This window comes from Elephantulus edwardii, unplaced genomic scaffold (assembly GCF_000299155.1).
Source record: "Elephantulus edwardii isolate Elephantulus edwardi_28Jun2011 unplaced genomic scaffold, EleEdw1.0 scaffold00263, whole genome shotgun sequence".
In the NCBI taxonomy this organism is placed as follows: Eukaryota; Metazoa; Chordata; class Mammalia; order Macroscelidea; family Macroscelididae; genus Elephantulus; species Elephantulus edwardii.
The window spans coordinates 1,280,326-1,290,882 of record NW_006400013.1 but is presented as its reverse complement, the minus strand read 5'-3'; the positions used below and the strand labels follow the sequence as shown (position 1 = coordinate 1,290,882).

At 43.4% G+C, this 10,557-nt stretch overlaps 1 pseudogene; it reads right to left on the bottom strand.

The window, feature by feature from the left end:
- Positions 1 to 2,910: 2,910 nt before the first annotated feature.
- Positions 2,911 to 10,557, bottom strand: part of LOC102869699 — a 23,683-nt pseudogene continuing 16,036 nt past the window's right edge.

Sequence of the window (10,557 nt, the reverse complement as noted above, 5' to 3'; positions counted from 1 at the left end):
AATTGGATCTGACTGGTACAGGAGGAGATTGCCCCTCCTTCTCCAGCAGAGCATCAAACCGCATACCTCTGGGATTGTAGTGCAGCTTCTTGCCACTAGGACACCAGAGCTCCCCCTCAAGGCTGTAAATCTTTACAGAAACAGCCTGCCCATCTTTTCAGTCAGCAGCACAACACTTAATGCACAACACCACCAGAGCTCCTACAGAAAAGTCTGCAGACAAGAAAGCCTTTGGGAGCTGTTTTACATAGTCAGGTAGGACACCTTGAGTCAGAAGGTCCTGGACCGTGGTGCACTAGGCAGAGTCTGCAGCCTGTTCTGTCCATCAAGGGAGCAGCCATGTGATGAGCAGTCAGGCAGCTCTGACCAGGGTCCAGGCTCTAGGCCTGAGTGAGGCACAGTGGACAGGAGCCACGTTAAGAAAGCTCTCTGCTTGGAAGCTACTCACCTCCTCATTCCAAAAGATGTCAGATACTACCCAGCTGTTTAGTGTAGTAAATGTATCTTCTAAGAGCTGCTGTGAGTTGGCACCACCTCCACAGGAGTGAGTTTGAGTTTTTGAAGAGCCAAATGAGGGCTCTGGAGGAGAAGGTCTCAGAACAAGTGAGGTTTCTATGTTAAGGTGGTCTCCACAAGTACCCACATAATCCATGGAGATGGAGGTTGGAGGGTATCAGACTGCTACCCTGGCTAGCATGAGGGAATGATTCTCAGAGCAGCTGTCAAATCCATTACCACTTACAGTGACTCGCTAAGGCAGAGTGGATCTGTCCCCACAGTTTCCAAGGCTGTTCATCTGCACAGAAGCATGATTTCTGTCACATATCTCTCCTGAGGAGCAGCTGGAGTACTTGAACCACTGATTTTTTTTTTTTTAGGAGCTAAACAGTAAGCACCATGCCATCAGGGTTCCTAGGCCTAAGATGTTGTTTGTTGTTGTTGTTATGTGCCGTTGAGTCGCTTGCGACTCATAGCGACCCTATGTACAACAGCCCTAAACTCCGCTCTGTCCTGTGCCAATCGCACTGTCTCCAACACTCCCATCCCAATTATCCCAATCACTGAATCAATCCACCTCATAGAGGGCCTTCCTCTCCAGCACTGTCCCTCCACCCTCCCAAACATGATGTCCCTCTCCAAGGACCGGTCTCTCCTCACAACATGTCCAAAGTAAGTTAGATGGAGCCTCAGAATCCTTGCCTCCAAGGAGCCACCCGGTTTAACCCTCTCCAGGATGAATCTGTTTGTTTTCCTAGCAGTCCATGGTATTCTCAATACTCTTCTCCAGCACCACAGCTCAAAGGCATCTAGTCTCCTTCTATCCTCCTTGGTCATTGTCCAACTCTCTGATGCATAACAGGTGATTGCGAAGACCATGGCCTGTATCAGACGCACCTTAGTCTCCAGAGAGACACCACTGTTCTTCAGCACTTTGGAGAGGTCCCTAACAGCAGACTTTCCCATTGCAATGCGCCTTTTAATTTCCTGGCTGCTGGTGCCAAGACTGTTGACTATGGAGCCAAGCAAACTAAAGCTGTGTACAATCTCAATCTCTTCACCATCCATCCTGATGCTGCCAATTGGTCCAGTGGTGAGAATCTTTGTCTTCTTGACATTGAGCCTCAATCCATATTGTAGGCTGCAGTCCTTGACACTCTGCAGCTGGTGCTTCAGGTCCTCTTCAGTTTCAGCAAGCATGGTTGTGTCATCTGCATAACGCAGATTGTTGATAAATCGTCCACCAACCTTGACCCCACATTTCTCCTCATAGAGCCCAGCCTCCCGGATAATCTGTTCTGCATATAGGTTAAAAAGCTATGGAGATAGGATGCATCCCTGGCGTACGCCCTTCCCAATTTTGAACCATGCAGTGTTCCCTTGCTCTGTTCTGACGACTGCCTCCTGGTCCAAGTATAAGTTTCACATTAGAACGATCAAGTGTTCTGGGATTCCCATTCTTCTCAGAGTCAGCCATAGTTTGTTATGATCTACACAGTCAAATGCCCAATCACAGGATACCAGGAGGGGCAGAAGGGTGAAGTCCCAAGGTCCCAGACTTTAGCACAACTCTACAGACTATGAAAGCAGAACTGCCTGCTCTGTGGAAGTGATTTTCAAACCCTATCTTAGGCCTTGCAAAGTCTTAGGCAAAGGCCTAAGATAGGGTTAAGATAGGGTTTGAAAATCACTTTCACAGAGCAGGCAGTTCTGCTTTCATAGTCTTTAGAGTTGTGCTGAAGTCTGGGACCTTGGGACTTCACCCTTCTGCCCCTCCTGGTATCCTGTGATTGCCTTAAACTCACCAATGCATTAACATCTAGTGATTGCTAACCTTTTCTCAAGATAAGATATTGTTCTCTATAGATTAACTTGCTGGAAACCTCTTCCGAAGTGAAACCAGTTTGAATCAGTTCCTGGAGTATATGTATTAACACCACTGGTTACTGAGAGTTGATCTTCCCAAGCCAGAAGAAAAGCTGTGTACCAGGCAAATTAAACTGGAGGCCCTTGCTCCATGGCACAGGTTCACCATTTCATACAAAGTGAAGTCTCTTGACCTAGAAGCCTCTGCAATAGCTCATTCTGGAGACCAAGCTGTGCGTCCTTAGTTATCATAATTCCTCCTACAGAAGCCACTTTCCAGAATTCTCTATCTTCGCTCATAAATACACATGAATCCTCACCTAAATACTTTTTTGTTGTTATCTAGTTTTTATTTCATAGCCATAAGCTTAACTTTGCAATCCTGTTAGGCTTGGAGGGGAAGAAGGAAAACACGGAGCCCAAAGAGCTGTAGCAAGAGCACAAAGATTAAAGATCCTGCCAGTACATTGAGGGTAGCAGGGTGATCTCTGGAGCTACAGAAGGAACGGCCTGGTGATTGAAAGAAGTCATGAAATACGGATAACGTTAGAGCTGTCCACAGTCAGCAATGGAGATCTTCTTGTTGGTCTTGCCATTCCTGGACCCAAAGTGCTCCATGGCTTCCACAGTGTTTATGATTTTCACCTTGCCCAAGACCACATGCTTGTCATCCAACCATTCAGTCTTAGCAATACAGATAAAAAAACTTGGAAGCAGCATTTGCCATGGATAGGATACCAGACCTGTGTGCTTCAGGATGAAATTCTCATCATCAAACTTCTCCCCTTAGATGGACTTGCCACCAGTACCACTATGGCGTGTGAAGTCACTGCCCTGACACATAAAGCCAAGAATGATACTGCAAATGCAGGAATCCTTGTAACCAAGTTTTTTCTCCCTAGTATGTGGAACTTTTCTCCTGTCTTTGGGGCCTTACCTGTAAACTGCTCAAAGGAGACGTGGTCTAAATGTTCACCATCGATGGTGGTGATGTCGAAGTATATGGGATTGACCCTGGCTGGGTGTGAGTGGAGCAGACAAGTGTGTTGCTGAGGCAGTGGTACCTGCAAAGCCTCACCTAAATCTATATAAACCCCCAAATTTATTTTCAGTGAATTATGGGCTAGTGTCAATTTGGCCCTCCATGCCTCCCTTTGTGAAGTACTTTGCAAAGTAATTTCTCTAATAAATTTCTTCGTATTCATATAGAAAAGCCTGGACCCTTATTTTTATTCTTATAATATTTATAAGATATTCTTATTTAGCAAGAGGAAGAATCCAAATTGAAGGTGATCACATTTAAGGGGTATTCTGGGTTTACTATGATGCTGAACCTTGTGTCATGGGGATATCAAATGCCAGAATGGTTTCCCATTGTGGACAGTGTTTGGTGGAGCTCCCAGTTGTAGAACAGGTTTGGAGGCAGGAGTGGCATCCACTTCCTAAACTGCATGCCTCTGGAAACTCTATGAACTTGGAGAGACAAAGAAAGCTGTGGAAAGGCATTAGGTCTTTTGTTCATAGAGTCACTATGAGTTGACCTTGACTTCAATAACAACAACAACAATCTGGCAACGGTATTGCACTGCTAACCCAAAAGCTGTGCCTCTCATATAGTTCAACTCTGGGGAGAAAGACAGGGAGTCCCCTCCTGCTGCAACTTATAGTCTCAAACACCTACTGGATGTTCATGAAAAATTGGAACCAATTCAATAGCAGAGAGGGAATCTGTCTTGCAGAGGGGTTGTTGTTATTATGTGTCTTTTAGTTTGCTGAACTTGTAGTGATCCCATGTGACAGAGCAGGGGACTTCCTCATAAGGTTTTAGTGATTTGGTGGGAGTAGATGGCCAGGTCTTTCTCCCATGAAACTCTGAGGTAGGTTTGAACTGCTGATCTTTTGGGTAACGCCTAATCACTGCACCAACAGGGTACTAAGATTCAGAGGTTAAGCATTATTTATAGCTTGTTAAAATCTGTCTGCTGCCTCTGAATTCATTTGCCTCTTGAAGGGAGATCTCCTAAGGTAGACCAGGATTTAGATGCTTGGGATTGGGTGTGGGTGAGGTCTGAGGGCTCTAGACAAGAGAGGCAAGGCTCTGCATAGGGCCTGTAGAGATGAGAACTCCTCTCCTGGAGGTCGGCTTGCAGATGTTTGTTGGCCAGGAAACACAAAACCAGATGCCATGGCTAGCACACTGCCTGCCATGGAATGCCTCCAACCTCCAGTCTTCTGCAAATCCCATTTTCTCTCCTGGGCTCAGGGAGTCGAGGATCTGCATCACTCCATACATCAAAGGCCTCACCAGCTTTCCCAGCACAGCTTTCTGAGGCATTTAACCAACCTTTGACAATAAAATCGCTTTTAAATAAAAATCAAGACTCAGATTCGGCAGAAATGGGATTAACAGGATCAGTCGTGGGATGACATCATGCTATTTTTGTTGGCTTGCTCCCAGCTCAAGTGTGAGGAGTCTGGGTGTGGAGGAAGGAGAAATGGTTTTGATTTTTTATTTTCTTTTCAACTGACTTGGCCACTCTAAATCCAGGTCTGGAAAATCTAGGGGGACAGAGGGGGTTGAGAAGTCCAAGGGTGGCCCTCCTGTGAGACCGACTGAGGAGCGAGGACACGGAGGGTGCAGGCAGGACCTTCTGCTGACTCATTCTCCTGAGGCCTAAATCCCACTGCCGTGAGTTCACCTCCTTCCAGGGCCTTAGGCAGTAGGAAAGGAAACGTTTTTGGTGACTAGGTCTAATATTTGCAAAAAGGTGTCATCTACATTGTGCAAGCGTCCTGGTGTACAGCTAGAGGCAGAGAGAGACTCCAGAACCACGTCTTAGCCTACTCACGCACAGGCCTCTGGGTAATGGTTGCCGGGCAACACTCAGACTGCAGGAACAAGAAGAGGTGAAGAGAACAGTAGCGCTAATGGTTTTCAAATTCACTCTTTTTCTTTAGTTCACCAACTTTTAGATACAAAATGCTCTCCACTGCATACAGAAGACTGGTGGGAGTGGAGCTAGAAGACTAAGCGCCTCCTGGCAGGGCTTCCTGGCTCCTGAGGCTGCAGCCTGTGAATCTAACGCTTGATACTCCTCTAGGTGTAAGGAAAACATGGGGTGCAAAACTAGGGACACCCCTTCCTTGTGCTGATGGGACTTACAGAGATAGAATGACATTAAGTAATCATTAAATAAACGTTAACACTCATCCCCCAACTTCATAGGCATGTTGTTGTTGTTAGGTGCCATCGAGTCGCTTGCGACTCATAGCGACCCTATGTACAACAGCCCTAAACTCCGCTCTATCCTGTGCCAATTGCACCGTCTCCAACACACCCATACCGATTACCCCAGTCACTGAATCAATCCACCTCATAGTGGGCCTTCCCCTCCTGCGCTGTCCCTCCACCCTCCCAAGCATGATGTCCCTCTCCAAGGACTGGTCCCTCTTTACACAACATGTCCAAAGTATGTTAGACGGAGCCTCAGAATCCTTGCCTCTAAGGAGCTACCCGGTTTAACCCTCTCCAGGATGAATCTGTTTGTTTTCCTGGCAGTCCATGGTATTCTCAATACTCTTCTCCAGCACCACAGCTCAAAGGCATCAATTCTCCTTCTGTCCTCCCTAGTCATTGTCCAACTCTCTGATGCATAACAAGTGATTGCAAAGACCATGTCCTGTATCAGACACACCTTAGTCTCCAGAGAGACACCATTGGTCTTCAGTACTTTGGAGAGGTCCCTAACAGCAGACTTTCCCATCACAATACATCTTTTAATTTCCTGGCTCCTGGTGCCAAGAGTGTTGATTGTGGAGTCAAGCAAACTAAAGCTGTGAACAATCTCAATCTCTTCACCATCCATCCTGATGCAGCCAATTGGTCCAGTGGTGAGAATCTTTGTCTTCTTGACATTGAGCCTTAATCCATATTGGAGGCTGCAGTCCTTGTCCCTCTGCATAGGCATACCTCATTTTATTGAGTGTTCCAGATATTTCAGGGAGTTCCAGTGGACTCACGGGTAAGGAGCTGGACTGTTAAGCTCAAAGCAGGAGGTTTGAATCCACCAGCTGCTCAGGACATAGAAGAGCAATCTCCTCTGGTGCAATTTACAGATTTAGAGCATCTGAAAACATGAGAGAGAGAGTCAGCTATGAGTCAGTTCTGATTCGACAACACACAACACTATATTTTGGTTTTTTCACATGGAATATTTTGATTTGTAGTTTTGTTTCACAAATTGAATTATGGCAACCCTAAGTCGAACAAGTCTATTGGCACTATTTTTCCAAAGCAGGTGCTCATTTCATGTCTTTGTCTCACATTTAGGTGATTTCCACAACATTTTAACCCTTTTCTTACTCCTGTTGGAAACCCATTAGACTATAGTGTAGTAGTAGGGTGGACTCAAGAAAGCTTCTCTGGGGAACTGGTGCTTGAACTTCGTTAGACCTCTCATTTCTGGAGGACCTGGGGCTTATGTGATGGGGCAGGTGAAGCCATAGCTCAAAACTCAACTCACTGTCATGAAGTCAGAACCAACTCAGTTGACCCACCTGTGGGTTTTCAGAGGCTGTAAATTGTATGAAAGGTGATTGTCCATCTTTCTCCCTTGGAGAAGCCAGTGGATTCAAACTACCTGTCTTGGATTGGCAGTGCAAATCTTTACCCAGTAGGCCACTAGAGGCTCCTAGGTGAAGTCAGATGGTAAACCTATTGCTTTTCCTTAGAGCAACAGTTTGCTCATGGTAAGTAATTATAAATATTATCTGAATATGAAAACGTGCAGCAGAATACAACACTAGATAAATTTTTCTGTTAAAACAAGAGACTGTAAATCAGTTTCTCTCACATCATCTAGGTGATAACCCCAGGGCCCAGAGGTCCCTATTCACTCTCTTCTGACATTAAAAGTCCTTTGGCAGAAAATTTTGAGCAGGTCTGAGCTAAGAAGTTTAGGATGTAATAAGAATGAATGAACAAGGGAGTGAAGTGGAAGTGTTTAGAATTTCTCAGAAAGCATAATTCAACGGTAAAGAGCAGAAACTTTAATCAGACTCCTCAGGTATGAATCTATTTTTCTGCCATTTATTAGCTGTGTGGCCATCTCAGCAACCCTAAGAACAACATATGTGAACCTGTTCTACCCAGTGCCATTCCCGTGACCTCTGCCATGTTCAAGCCCATTGTTAACAGTCACTGTGTTAATCTGTCTCATTGTTGTCTTGGGTAGGTTGCTTATTCTGTACCTTCATTTCTTCCAAAGAAGCTCTGAATCTGTAGGGAGTTATGCTGATAATACAAAGATCTGTCTTCTCTTGTGGTTTGAATCTACCACAGGCTCAACAAGAAGAAGGATGGGAAATTTCTGTGTGATTTATAGCCTCAGAAACAGATTGGAAGACTGGCTTTAGTTTTGACTTGACAGTGTGAGTAGTGGATGGATGTATAGATCATTTCCAGGAGGTTGGAACCAACTCATGGCTGGCCCTCCAGGGGGTTTTCTGCCTATCTTCCACAGAACAGTTGGTGGACTCAGACTGCCTGTCTTACAGTTGACAGTACCACTCCATAGGCTATTTAAAAAATAAAATCAGATGTGTATATAATGCTTAGAAAGGAGCCTTAGTTCGCTTTCTCAAAAAGTTGCAAATATAGATACCATTTGACCCAGCAATTCTACTACTGGGAATATACCCTAAAGAGACCATAACCACCACCCAAGCAGATATATACACACCCATGTTCATCGCGGCTTTGTTCACAATAGCAAGAAGTTAGAAACAACCTAAGTACCCATCAATAAATGAATGGATAGAGAAGCTGTGATGTATTCACACAATGGAATACTATGCTGCATTGAAAAACAAGGAACTCATGCAATATTATTCAAAATGGGTGACCCCGGAGGACATTATGCTGAATGAAGTATCTCATGAACATATTCATGTTCTTTATTGCATTATTTACAATAGCAAAAAGATGGAAACAACTCAAATATCCATCAATAAAAGAAAGGTTAACAAAACTACAGTATATTCACACAAAGGAGTATTAGGCAACACTAAAGAATGATGCATCAGAGAGCTGGACAATGACCAAAGATGACTTAAGAAGAATCGATGCCTCTGAACTGTGTTTCTGGAGAAGAATATTGACCATACCATCAACCACCAAGAGAACAAGGTCTTCCCTGGAGAGAGTGAAACCAAGATGCTCCTTGGAGACAAGGATTTTGAGGCTTTATCTCACATACTTTGGGTATATTGCCAGGAGGGACCAGCCCTTGGAGAAGGACATTATGCTTAGACAGGTAGAAGGACAGCACAGGAGAGAAAGATCCCACATGAGATGGATTGACACAGTAACTGGGGCAACTGGGGTGGGGGTGGGGGGATAGGTGCATCAAAGATGGTGAGACTGGCTCAGGACAGGGAAAGGTCCAGAACTGTTGTGCATAAAGTTACTATGAGTTATAGCTGACTCAATGGCACATAACAGCAAAGAATGATGAAGAATTTTTGAAACACTGCACAGCATGGATGAATGTAGGAGAAATCATGTTGAGTGACATAAGTCAGTCACGAAATGGATGATTATAAACCATTATCATAGTAAGCCAAGGAAAGGAATACACACAGATAGAATCATCCTTGGATGGCTACCAGAATGGGAAGGGAGAGTGGAAAAGCAATATCCATTAAAGGATTTATCCGACATTACAATTAATTAATAAACAGTATTATTTTGTGTATCATTGAGTCATAGCTGACCATCTAGCAGGTTTTCAGAGAGAGTAAATTGCACAGGATGAGATTTCCCATCATTCTCCCAGGGAGACTGTGGATTCAGACCACGTGTCTTTACCTTGACAGGGCAATGCCTCGCCACTAAGACACCAGAACTCTCAACATTACGAAATTATAATTAATGCTATAAAACAAAATATGTATGAATGAGGGAAAAAACAATATGATAAATAAGAACGTCTGTCTTGAGCATTATGTTTTTTAAGCTCTAAGCTTGCTTAACTCTGATACCAAGGCCAAAGACATCACATAAAAAGAAGATTACAGATCAATATCCTCATGAATATAGATGCAAGTGTGTGTATGTGTGTGTGTGTGTATATACACCTCCTAGACATATATATCTCATATGTGTGTGTATCTATAGCTGAGATATCTATATATCTCTCATAAACAAGTAGGATTTGGACCAGATGTGCAAGGAAGGTTCAACATTAGAAAGATTAGAAAGTTACTCACTCTAATCTACCGCATAAAATAATTACATGATCATTTCAGTTGATGCCAAAAAAGCATTTGCTAAAGTTCAACACCCGTTCCTGTGAAAAAGTTCCAACAAAATAAAGTTTTCAACATAATGACAGGCATTTATAAAAAATCAACAACCAGCATTCTTTTCAATGGAGTGAGACAGAAAGCATATCACTTGTGAATGGGACATCAAACAAAAATTCCTTTTATGGCCACTTTTGCTCAACAATACACAGCAATTTCTAGCTAGAGTAATATGGTAAGATAGGGAAATAAAAAGCATTCAAATTGATAAGAAAAAAGTAAATCTACCCTTATTTCCTAGTCTCAGATAATAGAAAACATAGAAAATGACAATGATTCTGTACAAAAGCTATTGGAACTAACATGAATTTAGCAAAGTAATAGGATACAAGATCAATACATATGATTCCATTTGATTCCTCTACAACAACAAAGAAAATTTGCAAAAGGAAACCAATATTAATAACAATATTCTTCTAAAGAGAAAATGTTGTTGTTGTTATATGTTGTCAAGTCAACTGCAACTCATAGTAATCCTATGCCCAAAAAAAGCTATGCACCCTGCCCTATCCTAAGCCAATCTCACTGTCTCTAACACACCTACTCCCATTACCCCAGTTACTATGTCAATCCATCTCATCCAGGGTCTTCCTCTCCTGCACCGTCCCTCCGCCCTTCCAAGCATGATGCAAATCTTCAAGGACAACATATCCAGAGAATGTGAGACAGAGCTTCAAAAACCTAAACAGAAAAGAAAAATATAGACAGAAATATAAAAGATCTGTACAAATGACAAACACATAGATCAATGGAATAGAATTGAGAACCCGGAAATCAGCCCATCTATTTATGGGCAATTGATTTTTTACAAAGAGATGAAATCAGTTA